General features: G+C 38.8%; 1 long non-coding RNA gene across 1 annotated transcript in view; it reads left to right on the top strand.

Annotated features, from left to right (window-relative positions):
* Nucleotides 1–15,884, top strand: part of LOC102556284 (uncharacterized) — a 114,552-nt gene extending 98,668 nt beyond the window's left edge. Inside the window, exon 9 of the long non-coding RNA XR_010057999.1 lies at nt 15,529–15,884. This is a non-coding gene — a long non-coding RNA (uncharacterized LOC102556284). The remainder of the gene's footprint in view (nt 1–15,528) is intronic.
* Nucleotides 15,885–21,817: the final 5,933 nt, after the last annotated feature.

The raw sequence follows: 21,817 nt of genomic DNA, 5'->3' as shown, positions 1-21,817 counted from the left end.
AGGCATTTTATCACAGCAATAGACATGAAATCAGAAACACCAGGGCTTAATGGAATTCTGAGGTAAAATGCCTTAATTGTGCCTACTGATAGTTATACCTCCTCCCTTTACAGTGTCTCCTTGCATGGATCCCTAAGTCACACACATTAATTTTAGTACTAAAAACTTCACAAGCCTTCATTCTGATGCAGACATTGGAAATTAGGAGAATTAATTATATCGTCTAAAAAAATCACATCATTAGCAATCAATTGAGTAAGAATGAAGTTTCAGGACTTCTTTTAAAGCTATCATTCTTATCTGTAATATACCATTTTGAAATACATTAAACCTATTCATGAACCTATTTATAAATCTATTTATAAAGTCTTGAAAATACAACCCATGGCACAGCAGGGCTTTACAAACACTCACACACACACACACACACACACACACACACACACACACACACGTGTCAGAGGAACAGCTTGGTTAATATTCCACCAATTGGTTAATATTTTGCCGCAGCGACAGTAACACCATTTAACAAAATAATGCATTGTCTTTAGCTCAGCGAACTCTAATGGAGAACATTGTTTGGAGCAGCAATGATGTCTTATAGTACTGTGACTTCTGCCCTGCCCCCTACTGTGTTATTTTCCTTGCTGGGAGCTGACAGAAGCATTCAACAAAATAAGGAAATTGTGGAGGGCACAGCTGAATGAAATTTTGAAACAAACAGCCCAAGATAAGTGTGTGCCACATGAGAACAGCTCTTAATTGTTCTGTGATAATTCACTCAAAATATAATGATGTTGTTAGGAAGAATGGGCTAGTTTCTTGCAGATTAAGAGAAAAACCATTTGTAGAAGATGAAAGGGCATCTAGCATTTGAATAGACAGAGGGAAGAACTGCAAGAACATGAAATTACTTTTTCGCCTGATAAGACATTTATCTGTGTTTCTCTATCCTCATGCTAAATGAGGTCTAGAAGATAGAGTCCTTTGAAAGCAGAAATGGCATTAGTTTGGAATTCTGTTCCAGCCACTCAGAAGACAGACATAAATTAGCATTGCCATGACACTGATTACTAATGAAGAGACTTTTGCAAAAATCATCTTATCTAGCTTCCGCCTCTCTCTCTCTCTCTCTCTCTCTCTCTCTCTCTCTCTCTCTCTCTCTTCCCTCCCCTCTCCCTCCCTCCATCCCTCTTTCTCTCTCTCTCTATCAAAACTGCCCAGGGCATCTTGCCCAAAGCCAACACTATATTTTATATATACAAGGGAATAAGATATATAAGTAATGTCTCCTCACTAGGAGAATTTGAAACCTGAAATATATTAGCTCAAATCATACTTCCAGAGTTCGCAGATTTCAAGGCAGATGGTTATGGTAATTTGCCTTTGAAGATGTTAAAAATCTTACTAATCCACTCACTTTTTGAGATAATTCTCCCTCCATTAAAGCAAGGCTCATAATAAAAAGTAGATCTTCTTCATTGAACTAATTGCTTAATGCCCACTGTGCATACTGCAGCCTCTAGGTGTGCAGTCTTCGCCACAGATCCCTCTGTGCCAGGCCTTCGGTCTTCCTGCCCAAACTGCAGAGTCTATCGTAGGAGTGCTTGTTACAAATGAAAGACCCTGATGCCTTTGCCTTATAGTAGAGTTGGGAATTTTGAGTATTTATCAGTTATTAATGAAATTTCTAGGAGGAATTTATTACCACCCAACAAAGATTTGCTTAGAAATGTGGACCCGTCTGCTACAAGGAAAAAATTAGGAATCCAGGATGGATAACTAAAGTGGAGTTCTGAGGACTTGTTGGAATAAGGGACGAGCTGACTGCCTTCCTACAAGGGTTGACCTACAAATATGGATCGATCTTCTATAACAAGAAAGCAAGAAACCCAGGATGGAGGGCTGAAGTATTGAGGTGTGGTTCTAAGTGTAATATGAAGGACAATTGACTCTGGAAGTAATACCTCTTTGACCTTTGATAATAACACAAAGTGTGTTTGAAAAAGCCTCAAGGAATAATATTTTTATATCTATTTCAAATTATACACAATATATATGAGTGTATGTTCACACACACACACACACACACACACACACACACACACACACACAACTTTGAAGTGATCGGTCAGGGTAGTCCGAGTGGTCCTGAAATCTCTGCAGATTATGAATGTAGCTTTGGTTTTTTTCTCAGGAGTTGAGCAATAACTCCTAGTACTAAAGAGGCTGCACACTTAGGACATAGGACCTGAGTGATTTAAGATGGATCTAATCTGAAAGCCTCCTTCCTCGCTATTCTATCTAGATTATTCTATGAAAGCTGCCAAGGAAGAGAAAAATATGACTATTGAGCTGTAACATCTATGAACCATGACAATGACTAGCATGACAGAATATCCATAAAGGGGCAACACTTAACCATGATAGATGTGAGTGACAACAAACAGAACACACACACACACACACACACACACGCACACACACACACGCATGCACACACGCATGCACACACACACACACACACACACACACACACACACACACGATGTCCATTTGGGTCAGCAACAGGAGTCTTATAATTATGATCTACCAGCGGACAACATACTAGTCTCAAGTATCAAGTGTAATTATTACATTGGCGGGTTTTCATGTGCTGTTTAAGATCCCTGCAAAGCTGCTTTGGAAACAGGCTTTGCCTTGCTCCATTTCAAGCCAAGCATGTTCACATCGAATGTCCTCCAATTCCCCCTGCCTGGAAATAAGCTGCCCTTCTCTCCCCTCACCTCAACTCTGTGACAGGGAAGAGAGAATGGTAAGCAGCCCAAGAATAAAAGCACTTAAGAGCAGCTCGAAGGTTAAACATTTCTGACAGATGTTATTGTTTATCTCGGGATATTAACGTGTCTACAGTGAGAAGGCAGAAGTTCATGGAAAACTTGGCCAAAGAGAGAATGCGCCACTGAAATCAACAAGATTTCAGCTACTACTCAGCCTCCTCTGTCAGCTTCTACTGAGTTTCCCCAGGGCTTTACATGTTTGTTCTACTTGTTGCTATTTTTTCTATCACTTGGGAACGTCACATAAGGGGACACTGCTCTGCCAGGGACTCTCTCTGTTGAGAACTTCAACTGTCTTAAAGGGGCTTTCCCACTTGATTTCTGATGGCTGTTATGAGTACTTGATTTAATGATATATGTCTGTCTGTCTATAATTGATCTGTGTATAATCTACCATTTATCTATAATCTATCTCTCTATCTATCTATCAATCATCATCAATTATCTATCATCTCTACATATCTTTCTATATATCTATCATCTGTCACTCATCTATCAATTATCTATCATCTACCTATAATCTACTTATCTTGTATCATCATCTATCTTCTATCTATCATCACTTGCTATTTATTCTTTTACTTTACCTTGTTTTATACTTAATAAAGCTACTTAATTATAGATCATTACCTGGGCTTTATGAATCAACAGGTACGTATTCTAATCACAAATGCCTCATGGTTTTCTGATGAATATTATTCTATGAGCTCTTTTTCTTCTCCATGTCATAAATTCTATTTTCCCTTGACCTTGGGTTAAGTGTCTGGATTCCCAGAATTAGGAAGAAAGACGAGCGTGAGGCTCTTGAATGTAACTAAAGTCAAAACGTAAAAGCCGTATTATAGTGGAGATTATTTTCATACTTTTTGTGTCATTGATCAATTTGATGAATGTACAAGTAGGACCTAAGTGTAAAATTCTGATCTCTGTGTGTCAAGAACTTTGGTGGATAGATAATATTGGAGAATAGCCCAGAGATTTATAACACTTGGTCTTGGCAAGATTTTATATAATAGGGAATTGTCAGAGTATTACAAAATTGGCTGCACATAAGATGCAAGGAACTAATTTACTCAGTATACTCTTTATAATTACCTTATGTATGTAATAAATACTTGAACATTTTCTGGGTATAAATCATCATATTCTAGGGTGTAAGTTTTAAAAATTAACTCTAGTGAATAGATCTAAGCCTAATAATCAGGAGTAAACATACTACACTATTTTTTTAAGAGCAAGAGAGAAAAAAGATTAGTGAACTTCATTTAATTAATGTTATCTTTGGAAGTTAGTTTTGTGTAACTACCATAAATTAAAAAAATTATTTTAGCTAGAGTTTGACAAATAGAGGCTAGTATTTGTACAACCAAAATTGTTCCCAGAATCAAGATTAACAAGGGCACATTTCTTTATTACAATAAAATCTAAGGTTCTAGAAATAATATTTAATTTTGTGTGGAGATAGAATTGACTGTCTTTAAGGTATGCTATCAACACTCATTCAATTGATAATTTTTATCACTAATTATGTGTCAGGCACAGTTTCCATGCTGGAGATTGAAAAATGAAACCAATTTTACATCACCATGTTGCTCATTAGACTAATTAAGGTAATATAAAAGTGAGTAGTTACCATTTCCAGCATGGTCTGCTCAAGGCATAAAAGTCAGTAACTGAGAGGTTAATGAACGGTTCACAAACCATGTGTTTCTCAGATTGGTTGGAAAGTGTTTAAAGATTTATGATGAGGACAGTAAAAGTAGGAGTCTTCTTAGATCTTGAGTAACTACGAGAGACCAGAACATATTAAGCAGAAGGACCTACAAAGTTAGCCACTAAGGAATAGCAACTTGAGGTCAGAGAGATAGCTCAGTAGTTAAATGCCCATATTTCACTGCAAAGGACCCACATGTGATTCCAAACATCTCTATCTGGTAACTCGCAACCACCCAAAACACCAGCTCTAGATCTGATGTCTTTTTCTGTGTTTCACCCATACCTCTGTGCATGATGTCCTCCTCCATTACATATACATATAATTAAAAACAAATAACAAATCTTTAAAAAAAAAAGACAGCTTCAGTCTTGAAATTGTTAGCAATATTCAGAAAACAAGAATAGGAGTTCATCCGGTTGGTGCTTTGAAGTTCCTGATGGTGAACATCCAGCTCACCAGAAACTACCTGATTCTTGTCTGTCTGTGTTAGTACCAGTCATCTTATTCCTGGCTTCAACTCAAATAAATTATTTTTAGCATCTCTGTATGTTATACAAGGCATAGACATTTTAATTCCTACTAGTCACAGACCTTAAGACTTCTAAGAAGTATGGAGAACAGTTTTTAATTCTCCAGAACTTTTAGAACTTTTAAGAGTGGCAATAAAATAAATTGAATTTTCCATCTTCTGGAGACATTTGAGTGTCAAAAGTACCCCCCTTGTAGCCCAAGGTTGTACATCATAACTCCTCAGATTTCACTACCGTTTATTACAGTGAGAAAAAAAAACACCCACAAGGCCCTGAGCACATATCCAATTTATGAGCATCCAAAGAAGACAGATTCGGATACATTAAAATGTGGTTTCTGCGTTGATAGTGATATGCGGGCACATAAAAAACAAAGCACGGAACACCTTTACTACCCAACAGCTGTGGGAAATTGTTGAGGAGAAATTATCCCAGCTTGGGAACATTAGATTAGGCATGAACACAAATTATAGGTATTAATTCATTTGAGAAAAGCTGAACATTTAAGAAGGCCACTTTGCCAGTGGAAACAAGGATGGGAAACTGTCAAATGGATCTGAGTTGTTCAGGATTCTGCCTGGCTTCCAGGAATGGAATTGGAAACAGATGTCCTCCTAGAACGTGAAAATGATCTTATTACCAGACATTTTCTTAAATGAAACCCTCAAAGACAAAATGGTTCTTTAGCGGACTCTCAGTCAAAGGCAGAGAAATAGTAGAAGGGTTGAGAAATATGTCATAGTCTTTGAATTTCCTAAGTAGACTGTGGCAACTTAGAGGCCATTTTCTAAGATGCTTCAACAAAAAATAAAACAAAACAAAAAAACAAAAAACAAAAACCGTATTTCAAATATAACTCATTTTTCTTTGTGGAAATTTTTATAAATGAAAAAACATAGTTGATGGAAATATTAGATTCCATAAGGCAGTCCTAAATTTTCCTCTTTTTTTATTTCAGTTTCAGGCTTTAATGTGTGTTTAATTTGGGCTAAGCAGAGGCACCCACGAGAATTTTAAGTATCAAATGGTACATATTCTGAAGATGGGGAAATTACTATCATTTAGGTAAAACCTATGAACTTCACCTGAACTATTTTAAATTATCTTTATAACTCTTGTTTTTAAACTTTGAAATGTGCGAGTGGCACTGTTGATTTATTCTGTGTTTCTGATAATAAAATTAGTTACAGTTCCATGTATGGTTGGTTAGCTATCAGGGAATAATTTTTTTTTTCAAGGAAAATTAATATTTTTCTCGAACGTTGTTTTTATTGAAAAACATATGCCATGACATTGTGCCACAGCTCTGTATACGCAATACTCCAAATGCAGTAAGTCTCAAAAACTGTTTCTTGAGTTTTCCTGGGAACTTTGACTCCATCAATGGGACAGTAACTTTAGTAGGTACCACCAGGGGGCAGCAGAGGCTGCAGGATCACGAGTGGGGACACGGGTTTTCCCAGGTAGAATGGGTACAGTCTCCAGTTCTGCTACAAGGTATTTCAGTAGGATGGTCATCAAAATATCTGCCGAGTAATGGGACTTTATTCTGGGACCCAAAGCTATAACCTAGAGGATGTGGCCAAAGCTTGTCCAGAAGTTCTGTATAGTTCTCATAAGGAAGAGACAACAGAAATGGTTTCTCAGCAAAAGGTGGCATAAACGACTCATCCCCTAGATGGTGCCTGCTTTCTCATGTGGTGGAGAAAGAAGAAGAAACGCATTGACCGTAAACACAGTGGTCGCGGGAGCTCATCTGAATGTTTGGTTTTACATTCTTTATTCACATAATAAAAAGAAAGCCAAAATTAGCTGAGTCCCTTTCCTAGGGTCCCTAATAGGTTAGAGACCTATGCTCTATGCTCTCTGTCCTCTAAGTTCATTAGACTTGTCCCCTCCTTCTCTTGGTTGTGATAATACAATACCTTGTTCTAGGTCATATATGGCACCATTTGGTATACTGTTTCTTTCACATTACTATCTGTTATTGTGCTAGATATGTGAATCATTTCATTTGTACTTTTTGGAAGAACTGGAGTAAGAAAGAGATGAATAAGGTCTAGGACAGAAAAATGAAAGTAACCACCAAGGTTGTGGATCTAATAATACTACATACAAAAGAGGCCTTGTTTGCCCAACTTGCAAGCCTCATTAATCTCATGTGGATTCTTCCAAACCACAAGTAGTAAATAAAATAATCCTTTTAATCATTCTCTCTTCTTCCCTTTCTTCATGGACTACTCTCACCTCCTCCTCCATTAGGTTAAAAAGTTTGAATTTATCGAGTGGGTTAAAAAGCACTTTGAAGCTGTGAGTCAGGAAATCCAGATTTGTCTTACATTTAACTGAGAGGAATATGGCTGGTCAGAGATGGACAAATGGTGGGAAGACAAGAGCTAAGGCATGTTTTTCTGTTAGGAGGTTAGATCATAATGTCAGAGAAAGACCATGTTGCTTAGTCTAGGAATATAGTGACAGAGATAATGACAAAAGAAAAATGGTATGTGCCTTTGGGTTCCCAAGTAAGGAGGATGTATTTGGTGATGGGGTGCAGGAGTAGGTTTTAGGGACGTGATTCCTTCATTGTAGATGGACGAAAACAGGGTTCTATCTGTATCTCACATTGGTTAACTTGGGATGATTAAACTATTATAGGAATAGGTTTCCCGGAGAAACAATATGTCAATAAGTAAAGAAGAACAAAATCTCATATAGTGTACCATGGGGATAAGAAGAGCTTACAAGATGGAGTTTGATGTGGAGAATGAGTAAAAGGTCTTGTCAAGAGCACTGTGGATGCCCAGAAGTTTGCGCAAATCAAGCACTTATTTCCTATCCAGACCTGGGCTCAGTCCATGTGGGTGTAATAGACAGTGTTCCTTGTAAACCTGTTGGGACTAAGAATTGCCTATTGAGATAGTTCCGACATGCTCGTGAGGATTATCTTAAGAATGTCAATAGAGGTGGGAAGTACTCATCAATTGTGGGTAGAAACTCTGAACTGCATAAGGTGGAGAATGAGAGACGAGCACTAGCATCCATTTATTGTCTCTCTGCTTGTTGACCGCAGGTGCCATGTGACTTCCTGCCTACTGCCTTGACTACCTAGTAATGTGATACTCTATTTTTGAATTGAAGCATAACAAACAATGTCTCTCTTGAGTTTCTTTCCTCAGAGTATTTTCTTATTACAGTAGCAGAAAAAAGAAACTAGGGCAGTGGGTGGTAAGTGTGCGCAGGTGCATTTAGTTCAATGTTGATCATCATCAAAGTTGGAGTTTTAGTTTTTCGTTGGTAGTCTTCTTTCAAAGAATAGTTTGCCTTTGCCACACAAATGAGTAACTTAAAATTTGATTAGAAGCTAGCCCAATTGCTGCCAAAGAGTGCTGACTTAGTTAAACCTGTCTCTATTTTCAAATAAGTTACTTCTCTAGAAATGTGACTAAAGGTGAGAAGGTTGACCAGTTGGCTCCAGACTGCGCTTTATTTAGTTCCAATATTCTAATTCTGGTTGTAGTGTCCCGATGCCAGCAATGGAAGTTCTTCATACCATCAGAGAGCCACCATTATTTTTTTGTTTGTTTGTTTGGTTGGTTGGTTTGGTTTTGGTTTGGATTTTTTCTTTTGGCTTTGTTTTGTTTGTTGTTGTTTGTCTGTTTCTTTGTTGTTTTGTGCAGAAAACTCAAAATAGCACTCCATGGACCTTCCAGTTCTACAAAGAAGAGGTTGGTCAGTGACTGGCATCCTTTACATGTAACTTGTAACCTCAGACCAGTTAAGGCTGTTAGCTTTATTGCCCCCCTTTGGGATAAAATTAGGAACTATCAAAAATGTGAAAAATCAAGTTCAGATTACCCCATTCTTTTGTGGTCTGTCTTCTGGTCAAATAAGACTTCTATATTCGTGTGGATGTTCTGTTATTAATTAGGATGCAATATGTGAATTTTTAATTAATTTACTCACTTTACATCCTTATTGAGCTTTCTCTCCCTCCTCCTCTTTTATCCCTCCCTCCCAACCCCTTTTCCTCTCATCCTCCATTCCCTTCTCAGAGAAGGGGAGGTCCCTCCATGAATACCAACCTGCCCTGGTACACCAAGTTACTGTAGGACTAGGTCCATCCTCTCCCACTGAGAACAGAAAGGGGAATATTTAAATTGCTCATCTATCCCTTTCTTTTTATCTAGTGCATCCCCAAAGTGAGCATTTCTGTTTTACTCTAACTCACCCCAGTCACCAGTTGCCACACTTTTTTTCTAGAGGCTGTTTTGGTGTTGACCATTTAGTCATCAAGGAAAGGAAAATGAGAATTCTACATGAGAGAAGCTGACTCTGTGCTGTGCATTGGCAATTTATGGGCTATCTAGTCTGATTATGCTTTCTGTTCTATATTCAGTAAATTATTCTTAGGGTTTGTTTCATTTGTGTTAAAGATCAGATACATGCTTCAACCTAAGTAGATTTTAGCTTGAAGTGATTTTGTATCTCCAGAAATGAATTTTAATCAGTAACCCTGCCCCTTTCTCCTGTCTAAGAGCAAAGCCAGGCAGCTTCAAAGATGTATTTGAGAATGTGTGCTTCCAGAGAGTAAGCAGCTCGGAGCTGTGCTGTGAGAGATATAAATGTCAGAAGCAAAAGCAATAGAAAACCAGCGAAGATGAATTTTTCGGGTGTGAGCAATTGGGACAGACTCGAGATTTTTCTAATGAATGTGTTACTTAGGGTATAATGAAGAAGTGAGTCCTTTAAAATGTCCAGTAAACCATCTGGCATGATTGGGGAAGACATACACTGGAGGAAACAGAAAGACAATGACAATGAAAATCCTGTTGGGATTGCTGAGATGAATCAGTGCTTAAGATACTGCACCACTATTGCAGATATCTGAGTTTGTTTCCCACCACCTCTGACTTTAGCTCAGGGGATTCATCGATATCTTCTGGCCACTTTCTTCAAGTGTGGCATCCCAACACTTAAGGAACACACACATAGACACACACACACACACACACACACACACACACACACACACACACTAAAATAAAATAAAAAAATCATTTTGAAAAAGCAAATCCTATGGGAACTTAACTTCCTTAAATATGGGAAAGTTGATGTCAGCATCACATTCTGACTTTAAATTCAAATAGAGTACAGAGTGTGGGTGGAGTCACCTTTGACTAGCCAAAAGTTTGGTAACATCTAGAATCTGAAAAGAACAGTTGAAGTGGTGTTAAGGGAAGTGTGGATTCAATCAACAACTGAAATCCGGTACTCCTGCCCAGAGTGTGACGCATCCACAGAGATTAGTCTCTTGCTGAATAAAGAATTTTAGTGCTTCTCATGTGAACCACACAGTTCTCTGGGGCAGACAAGCAAAGTTTGGACAGACTTGATTTCATTTCCCTTAGAAACATGTACAAAAGAAATCATTTGAGGCCTGGATAAAAAGTCTTATAAACATACAATTAAATTTTGACTTCATGCAGACTCAACTCATTAAGCCATGAGTGATTTCAGATGTTGTGGTCAGATTCCCCTGGCCAAAGATTTGGCTCGTCAGGTTATCCTCCCGGGAAAATGGCAAACCCAGTGGAGGTATTTTTAGAACAAGAGGGATGGAGGAGTCACTCAGGGTAGTGCATGTGTTTGTGTGTAGTAAGAATAGCATCACACTCCAAGCTGTCGTTTAATTCATAACCAAATGCCTGTGAATCAAATGCTACTTTACTGTGCGAAGGGAGAGCAGCAAGAGGCGTTGGATGTGGGAGAAAGCTGTGGCAAGCAGAGTGTCGTCATCATCTGTGCATACTCTGGTGGGAAAGCTAACTGCTTTTGTCCCATGAAATACGTAATATAGTATAGGTAACGCAAGCTTAATAAATAGTTTTTGAAATATGTTTTATTATGATGGATCTATAGTAGGAAATAGTTTAAAAATAGAAAACATAGACATATGCTATGGGAATTTATCTTCTAAAAGCAATTGAAACTTCAGATATAGTGTATTCCCAGGGGGTGCAACTAGTGAAAGCCAGAAAGTTAGAAAAAAATCTCACAAAATAAATGGTTTGGTTTGTTCACATATATGTGTACACACACACACACACACACACACACACATACTCATACCTATGTGTTCATATATACATGAATAAGTATATATATATTATATATTGTGTATAATATATTAGACTAGAAATATGAACTAATAAATAGATTAAAAGCTATTTGAAAGCTGTATCAGCCAATTCCAAGATGAGTTTTATCTCAATTCAGATAGGCCAAATACAAACATAGTTATTGTACATTTCTAAGAACATTTTGCAAGTGGGAACAATCGCAGGATTACTAGACAACATTAAAAGTTATAAATAATATTATTCAAATTTAGACACAGCACTTAAAGTAGTAAAGAATTCCATTTATTCAGGGGTAAGTCCTGATAATGCAACAGCTATGACTAACGATGTTGATCTTAGAAAAAAAAAACCCAAAGAAAGTTTAACATAGCACATGACTAGATATTTTAAAATCTTTTTGTTAATTTCATGTATTTAAAGACATTCTTGCTAGGGATGGAAATGTTAGTTTTATCATATGTGAATTATTATATTTAATGAAATTTACTATCTCTAAGAGAATGAGCAACAGAAACAGCAAAGGGTGCATATTACTCCTTCCTTCATTTTAGGCCGAGTATTCCCAGGGTGGCCTATTTATCTTTGGAATCATACTTTCCAACCCTACCACGTTATTAGACATTTTTTCATTTTTCTGGAAGAAGATAAACTTTCATACCACTTTCTAATAGAAAGGCTGGTTTTTCAAGAACGCTGCTTACTGCGCATCCAGAATGCAGTGGAACTAGATGAGTTTGTGGGGTTATACCTCCAGGAGTCTTTAGAATAATACTTTCCATTGCTCTTGAATGATGAGGACTCAAGTTGTTCTACAATACTGCAGAAATCAACACTGTGTGCACCATTCTCTTAATTTGGTTTTCCATTTTATGCCTATGAAATACTATGCCATATTATGCATACATCCACCTGTGTATGCATATACACATTATAGATGTATACTGGTTGGTTTTATGTATCAACTTGACCCAAGCTGAAGTTATCACAGGAAATGCCTCCATGAGATCCAGCTCTAAGGCATTTTCTCAATTACTGATCAAGGAGGGGAGGGCCCAGTCCATTGTGGGTGGTACCATCCCTGGGCTGGTTCTATAGGAAAGCAAGCTGAGCAAGTTATGGGAAGCAAGCCAGTAAGTCCCACTCCTCCATGGCTTCTGCATCAGTTCCTGCCTCCAAGTTTTTGCCCCGTGTGAGTTCCTGTCCTGACTTCCTTTGGTGATGAACAGCAACGTGGAAATGTAAGCTGAATAAACTCTCTCCTCCACAACTTGTTTCTTGGTCATGGTGTCTCATTCAGGAATACAAACCCTGACTAAGATAAATTGGTACAGGAGTAGGGTATTCCTGTGACAGCCTGATTATGTTTTTGGCAGTTCTGTAGAAGGACTTTGGGCTAGAAGAGCCATTGGGCGATAAGAGCTCTGTGGGATGTTCTGCAGGAGCTTAGAAGAGAATGTTGAGAACAGTGCAAACAGTGGAGGCCTGGCTTGTGACATTTCAGAGGGAAAATTAAAGACTCATATTAGGGCCATTGCTGTTTTGATTGTGAAGAATCTGTGGTTTTGGTTATGGGAGCTGAAGAATCAGCTGTGATTAACAAGATGCCAGAACTGCTGAAGCAGAACCTAGTATTACTGGGATGGTTGATGCTGGTCAGCTGGAGCTAAGAAATTAGCCGTGATTAAGAGGAGACCAGCATCACCGAGGTGAAATCATCTGTGAAGTGTTTTCTGAGAGAAGCTGTGTTCCCGTGGCAGCCACGGTTGTATCACATGCTGGCAGCCAGACTTGGGACTGTGTAAGTCACCCAGGTGACACTTGTTTTGAAACATGAAGGGGTGGCAGCTGATACTTGGTACTGTGAGAGGACATTGGTGAAGGTGCAGCCTCAGTGGCAGTTGACAGCCCAGGACTGAAGGGGTCATGCAGAGAAGTTGAAGCTTAGCACCACGAAAAGAGCCTATGAAAGACTATTTGTGAAAGTGTTGTCCAGTTACAGCAGAGGATAGCCATGTTTTGGAGATGCCAGGGCCGTGAGATGACCACCAAGAACAGCAGGAGCAATGGAGTACAGGCAGCTGGAGCTTAGATGATAAGGTGTGTGCTACAAAGAGCAGAGCTGGAGAAGTGATGCAAACCTTTGGAGGGACCTAGAAGATTGTGTGTGGATCTCAGACACTGAACAGGTATGGTTTGATTTTTGCTTTTGATTGTGACGTATCCCTGTTATTTTTCCCTGTTGAAGTAAGAAAGTATTTTAGTGGAGCCCACAGTTAAAAGACTTTGAATTATAAAAATAAAAAGTTTGAATTTCAAAAGAGATTAGATATTTGAAAGGGATTGAAATTTTAATGCATAAGAATTTGTAAGGCCTTTAAAGGTTATTTAGATCGTGGGGATGGATAAGAGAGTAGGCTTAGTGATGGGCTTATGTGTCAAGTTGATAAGAGGTCAGTTGTACCTCTTATCAACTTGACACAAGCTGGAGTTATCACAGAGAAAGGAGCCTCCCTTGAGGAAATGCCTCCATGAGATCCAGCTCTAAGGCATTTTCTCAACTAGTGATCAAGGGTGGGAGGCCCCAGTCCATTGCAGGTGGTGCCATTCCTGGGCTGGTAGTCCAGGGTTCTATAAGAAAGCAAGCTGAGCAAGCCAGGGGAAGCAACCCAGTAAGCAGCACCCTCCATGGCCTCTGCATCAGCTCCTGATCCAAGTTCTTGCCCTGTGAGAGTTCCTGTCCTGACTTCATTTGGCGATGAACAGCAATGTGGAAGTGTAGGCTGAGTAAGCCCTCTCCTCCCCAAATTGCTTCTTGGTCATGATGTTTTGTGCAGGAATACAAACCCTGACTAAGACAGGATGTAAACTTTAAAGTTAATTAAGGTAAGAGACTAGCACATACTCAGCTTCATGGGTGAAGAAGCATCAGAAATGGGCATCTGCACAGAGGAAGGTTGACCACACTCAACCTGTGTCATCATTACTCCCAGAGTTATTCAGCCTTACATAATCTTCAGCACCAACAGTAGGAGATAAGATGCGGGAGTACCTCGCTCTTTGTCCTTTTCGCCATTGTCTCTTCTTTGTACCATTTCTCATGAAAACATGAAACAATGACCATTTTCTGGAAAAAAAATATTGAGCAAAGAAGGATAACAGCAATTTCATTAAATTGATGGAGAATGGTCATGACTTTGTCAGCAAATGAAGACTATGGAACCTAACGTTTCCAGAGGGAAGTAGCCATTTCTGTTTACGTCAGCCATTGCTTATCTAAGTGCCTAGTACGTATTATGGTGCACACCAATGAATATTTCTGACATTAATAATGACATGGACAAAGACCTCATGATGGCAATAAAATTATAGAGAAATGATCATTGTTTTCAGCCTGGCACCCCTCCAGTCTCCTTCCTGTCCAGGTTAGTTTTGAAGTCTGTCTTTCTATGCACTTAGGGAGATTTGTGTTTTCGGGCTTTGTTGTTGTTCTTACAATATATTCTTTTTTTTTCTTTTGTTGGGTATTTTTTATTTACATGTAAAATGTTATCCTCTTTCCCAGTTTTCCCTCCAGAATCCTGCTATCCCTTCCCCCCTCCCCCTGCTTCTATGAGGGTGCTTCCCCACCTACTTACCCACTCAGTCCTGCCTCCCCACCCTGACATTCCCGTACACTGGGGCATTGAGCCTTAACAGGACCAAGGGCCTCTCCTCCCATTGATACCTGACAAGGCCATCCTCTGATAAAATATTTATTTGTGTGTGTTTGTGGGAAAGGGCACAGATGTGCCCTGGCAGGAGTGTGGAGCTCAGAGCACAAATGGAGGGAGTTGATTCTCTTAGTCCACCATGTCGGTTCTGGGGATTGAAATCAGGTTTTCAGGCTTGGTAGGCAGGAGTCTTTATGCTTTGAGGCATCACTGAGGCCTGATTTTCATTTTATAAGATCTACTAGACTAGATATGACACCATCTAAGGTAGTATTGTATATGTATAAGTATATAGTGGTCATTAAACTTCTGTAGAAAGTGTTCTAAAAATACTTTTGACATTGATTTAAAATTTCCTCTCCCCTTCCATTATTAACGGTTCAAAAATAAATCTACTAAGCACCATGTTGCTTCTCGGTGATTCACTGTTTATCTGTTGGCAGGATTGGCAGCGAGATCTGGCTTTGCTCTTTCTTGACTTAGTACAGGTCAGATGCCCCACTCTATTCCAGAAATTAGCTTGAATTAAAAATTATTTAATATGTTCCTTCAGTCTCTTTTTTAATCTTTGCCTCTCCCTTCCCTGCCAAGGGTATTGCAGACCGACAGGAGCCGGATGTAGATCTCTCCTGAGAGACACAGCCAGAATACAGCAAATACAGAGGCGAATGCCAGCAGCAAACCACTGAACTGAGAATAAGTCCCCTGTTGAAGGAATCAGAGAAAGAACTGGAAGAGCTTGAAGGGGCTCGAGACCCCAAAAGTACAACAATGCCAAGCAACCAGAGCTTCCAGGGACTAAGCCACTACCTAAAGACTATACATGGACTGACCCTGGACTCTGACCTCATAGGTACCAATGAATATCCTAGTAAGAGCACCAGTGGAAGGGGAAGCCCTTGGTCCTGCTAAGACTGAACCCCCAGTGAACTAGTCTATGGGGGGAGGGCGGCAATGGGGGGAGGGTGGGGAGGGGAACACCCATAAGGAAGGGGAGGGGGGAGGGGGATGTTTGCCCGGAAACCGGGAAAGGGAATAACACTCGAAATGTATATAAGAAATACTCAAGTTAATAAAAAAAATTATTTAATATGAAGAAGACAATATACTAGTGCATCTTTTTGTAAAGAGGTACAGGGTAAGAACACAACATACAAGGACCAATGTGCCTTGGAAAATTTCCATTTTGAAGGTCGTTTTTCTTTCTTTTTTTTTTTAAGTGATTTACAACCCCAAATCATTTAAGCTTACTTAGATACCTACTTATTCCTTCCTGCACCTTCTCTGTGTGTACCCTAAAACGGTCATAATTGTCCATAGTTAAATTATGAACAGAATGAGGAAGGACAGGATTACTAGGGTAAAATGTAGGAGTCAGGAATTTCATTGCACTTCTCTTCTCCAGGGCCATGTGTGAACAGTGAACGGAGGCGCACTGATATAAATAATAACGCAGTAAGACAAGCCATCATGCCAAGGCATCCAAATCATACTTGGTTCTCAAGAATATCTTCTAACCATTTGACTCTGAGTATTTTTTTTTCTTTAACACAACTGTAAAGCTTACGTCTAAATAAGAGCAATGATACTACACTTGAATAAATATGAGATTTCAATTTGATAATACACTTAGACACTCAGTGGAGTATGTACTTTACCATACAAGAAACTGTCTTGTTATAACAGAGTAAAAATTATCCATTATTATTAGAGCAACTCTTTAGTTTTTCTCAGGACCCTGTTTATGTTTTTGCCAATAATTAAATGTATTAATAATCAATTGATAAATGATTAAATAATTTTGTAATAATTAATCTTGTAGATGTGATGACCATCATTAGCGTGAATGATATCATCTTAATTTCAGTGGTTATTGTGAGCACTTAAATGACTCACACTAGCCTGTTGGTTCTATGGGTTAGAAGATGCTAAAGTCATGAAGATGAATGGCTATGACCTCTAGCATTAGCTGTGTACAGTTAGAAAAATTACTCAGATATGCATTGCTGGGCTTGGTTCTATCTCAGAAGTAATGGTAGCCTATTAAATCAACTTCTGAGTGAATAGGAAGACAGCTGAACCAAGCTGTACTAAAACTTCTCTGCCCTATCAAAATATATGTATGATCCAACCATGGTCTAACTTGAGGCTGAGTTTAAGACTCAGAAGACATGTTGGTCCAACTAATCCAGCATTCTGATTCCCAAGCACACAGTCCAGGAGGAGCCCAGCTAATACAGAGAACCATGTGCAAGAGCAAACTTCCCTCCCAAGAAATTCCTTAGTTTTTGCTTGAGTTCATTGAAGTTTCTGTTACTCAGCCAAAATGGAGCACAGACAATGACTAAATTAATAATCACTTTTTTTTCACAGATCAAATCATCACTTAATTGAAAATGTACCCACTATTAGTAGAAATTAGCTAATGCAACTTGGACATGGGCTTCACAGACGTGTTGGCAATTCAGATGTGCTCTTGTCTCACATAAACTAGAGCCATCTGATAATCATTCTGATCAAAGCAGAAAGCGCTATTCAAGCTAACATAGAACTTCTGAGATGAAAGTATGAAGAGAAAGATTCACTGATCTGTCTAATTGCTCTTCTCTGTTATTGAAATTAGCTAACATTTTATCTTTAACAGGAACAATTAGAGAAACCATTCCATTTGCCAGCTAATTTAAAAGTTATCCACTATGACATGACTAATGTCTACAGAAAAATAATCAATCAAATGTTACACGGTTAGCATGAGGCTGAATTTTTTTTCATCAGGGAGTTGCTTGGATATGTAATAACCTATTTTCCTCTAAAACCTATGGGTTGTGACCCCTTTGGAGGTCACATGACCCTTTCACAGGGTTGTGTATCAGATATTCCTATAATTCATAACAGTAGCAAAATTAGAATTATGAAGTAGCAACAAAATAATTTATGGTTGGTAGTCAACACAGCATGTTGAGCTTTATTAAAGGGTTACACGCATTAGAAAGGTTGATCTAAGGTAACAAGGCTCTGTAGCTACATCCTATACAAAGTAGGAATTCAGCTTCATGGGTAACCCTTTCTTTCTTCCCAAGATATTGCTAACATTTCTAAGCAGTATATTTGTGTTTCATTTGAATTGTTTGCATTTAACAAAGAAGGGCTTTCGCTTGGATGATCAGTTTTCTCCATCCGGTAAGTTTTCACATAGGTAGGTAGGGTGAGAGAGGAGCCAAAATTACCAAAGGTACTAGGCAATGATATCAGCAGTGCCTTGTGGGCAGCTCCAGGCATGTTCTGTGAACTGAGTATGGGAAAACACGCCACTGCTATTCGTCAGCCAAGCCACTGTCAGTTTTCTGCCAGGCTTTTTCATGTATACTGAGGATTGGCAAGAAGTGGTTTTAGAAAACATTTTATTTTCACTTGGAAAGCTTTTAAAAAATTAAGTTTAATCTGCACACTTAATTGTGTTTTGTTCCTAGATACAATGGCCAACTTTTCAGGACAAAAAATAAGCTCTCTAAAGCCTTTTGCATAGCCAAAGTTGTGTGGCTTATAGTATTCTTACCAGCCACAGAAAAGAACAAAACATCTGATATAGCTTTAGTGTTTCCCAAACCAACATACAGATCCATATATCAGGTTGTCCCAGCATAGATGTGTGCTTTTCCCATCATTCCATTCATTCTGCCCCTGGTATAATAAAGGTCTAATGAAGCAGTGTGAACTCGGACTGGTAACAAAGTCATGCTCACAAACTAGCACTGGTTAGTTTATTGTCACAGTTAGTTAGTTTATTGTCACAGATTGCACATTAAGTTTTAGGTATGTATTGCTCTCCGAAGAGGCAACTTCACCATATGTAAACAGGAAATGGTCTTTTTTTCTGTATATTATTGTAACCGTTCTGTTCCCTGGTACCACACAAAAGTTGATCTCTAAATGCACCCATAACTGGATCATCTCAGAATTTCTTGATAATTTGTTTCTTTCTTCTCTTTAAACCTTTACTTTTACTGTATGTGTATGGATGTTCTGAATGCATCTATGCCTGTATACCACATGCATGCAGTTGTATACATATCCCAAAATCCTAGGGTTAAAGATGGTCATGGGTCACCATGTGAGCACCGGGATTCAAACTCAGGTCCTCTTGAACAGCAACCACTGCACTTAACTCTTGAGACATCTCTCTAGTTCTGATAGTTAGCTTTTAAATAAGCTCTCTAGTCATATTTTCAGCAGAATGAAATTTAAGAATCCCTGTGTATTATTATTCAGTATTCTCTAGAGTTTTCTCTGTTTCTCTTTCTTCAATGGCTGGCTGTGAATGGCAAGCCCAAGAGTTGAGTACTTGCTTAGTTAACAAAGTTGGATGTCTCAACTGGTCTTTCATTTATTGTGGGGATCCTGAAGAAGCAGCAGGTTTAATGCTAGTGAAGAAATGAATGTCCTAGCAAGGTGAAGACAAACAGGTGAAGAGCAGAAACTTTCTTCTATGTCTTTATGTAGACTTACAGCAGAAGGTGTGGTCTGGATGAAGGGTATATCTTTCCTACCCCAAAGTTCAGACTATAAGTGGACCTACCCACTTCAAGCACTTCACACCAAGCAAAATGTCTCTCACAGTTGTGTCCTCTATATCTTGTTGTGTTGTAGTTCATTCCAGAGATAGTCAAATTGAGAGCCAATAATAGCCATTACAAGTCTACCCCTGGTCTACTTGGCACATAGTAATACCTCCTTATGTCATGTTAATTCCAAAAAGAAAATAATAACCAGGTTATGATAATACCTAAATATAATCAAAGTATCTCACATATAATTGTACACCAGGTCATATTTATGCCTAAAATCCTATTAATGTCCCTCACACAACCACAAACACATTATAAATTTAGAATAGGTGGCAATGTCACTAGGGGGACATTATTTCAGTACCCAAACATAAATATAATAACTGCTAATACTCTCTTAATTTATATTACAATGTATGACAAAGAAATTGAAAGAAAACATAAATATCTGTATAAACATTTTTAACAAAGTACATTTTTTAACAAAAAGTATTTATATCAGCTATAATCCTTATTTCTCTAACTTGTAACTTGTGGCATGGCCTAAGCTGGTATTTGTAGCTACCTTCCTTTACTACCCATTCTGTATTTTTCCCCCTCAAGAAGCTCAGCAGCTAATGACTCTTTTTCTGGAAGAGTGAACCATAACATCATTCCTGATGGGTCTATGCCCACTGTCATCTTGCCTAAATAGATTAGGCTGTTGTGGTTTCCCATTGACTTTAAAGGATCTCTTGAACTCCAGACATAATCTTTTTTTATTTTCATTGTTGAGAATCAATTGAATTTCCCATCGTAATCAGGATTAACCTTATCTCCTAACACTGTTATTCCTTTTTTTGAATATTGGTTTAAGGGCATTAGAAGACCTAAGTGGTCACGTGGAATTCTGAGCTTTTTTAGTTTATGAAATGCTTGTTGTGCCTCTTGACAGGAGTGCTCCTTACTGTGAAATAAAAACCTCTAGGCCAGCAGAAATTAGGATTGTGGAAACAAGAAGCAAAAAACTTCCTAGTGGTCTACTGGAGGTGATAATGACTAGACTTGTTCCCTTCCCCATTCTTTGATTCATGGATGCATGAATCCTAGCCATGAGAGAAATGCTACCATATACTGGATACTGACCCAAAGCACCCACTACCTTCTGGAGAACCCTTCCCAGCTCTACAGGCTGCTGCTACCTAATTGGTGCTATACCTGTGCCTTCAGAAAGCTATATAATTTTATATCAGACCAGATGTTTCAGGATGATGGTCATGGGCCCACCATAACATTTTTCTGGCTATGAAGTGAGATCCTTGGTCAGAAACAAAACTGTATGGAATATCGTGATAGTAGGTAAGGTATTCTGAAAGTCCATGAATGGTGGTTTTCCTTTCTTGGGAAAGGAAAATCCATAATTACAGTATTCTGGTAAGGACAAAGTATCATTCTTTCCATGGAGGAGATCATCCAATATAGTCAGCCTGCCACCAGGCTGGTCACCCCAAAGAATGGTGTCATATCTGGGGCTCAGTGTTAGTCTCTGCTGTTGGTAGATCTGTCACTCAGCAGTGGCCATATCCAGGCTAGTCTTGGTAAGCGGAAGTCCATATTGTCAAGCCCATGCAAAACCTCACCATGGCCATTTTGTTCATGGGCCCATTGAGCAATGGCAGAATTAGCTGGGGACTGAGGCTCAATATCCAAGTATAGTTCATCCTATTTACTTGATTATTGAACTTCTCCTCAGCTGAGCTCATCTTTTGATGCTCAGTTACATAGGACATAAGTTGTATCTTCACATCCTTTGCCCATTTGTTGAGATCTATCTGTATACTTCTTCCCCAGATGTCTTTCTCATCAATTTTCCAATCATGTTCTCTCCAAGTCCCTGACCATCTAGACAACCCATTGGCTACAGCTCATGAGTCAGTGAACAATCATACACTTGCCCATTTCTCCTTCAAAACAATGACCAGATGTCTTTCAGGGCTGTCCTAGGAAAGGGTTGTGATGCTGCAGCTCTCCATTTCTGGTTAATGTCTGCATAACATGCAAAACCTTCAAAAACCAGGCCTGAGCCTTCTCTTCCTCTGTCAACCAATCACAGGGAACGCATCATGAGGCTCTAGGTACATACTTTGCAGTATATGGCGTTATGATGGGAGTAGAGACTGTAGGCAACATCTTCTTTTAACTTGCTTTTTTACTCAAGAACAGCTTAGGCAAGATCATTATACACCATTTCCATTGAAAATAGATTGCTGCTATGCACATTGTAATTATGACTTGGTGGATCAGGATCAGATAACACCCAGATCTAGATGGGCAGC

Source organism: Rattus norvegicus, chromosome 15 (assembly GCF_036323735.1).
Source record: "Rattus norvegicus strain BN/NHsdMcwi chromosome 15, GRCr8, whole genome shotgun sequence".
NCBI lineage: Eukaryota > Metazoa > Chordata > Mammalia > Rodentia > Muridae > Rattus > Rattus norvegicus.
This window is presented reverse-complemented; position numbering and strand designations above follow the sequence as displayed.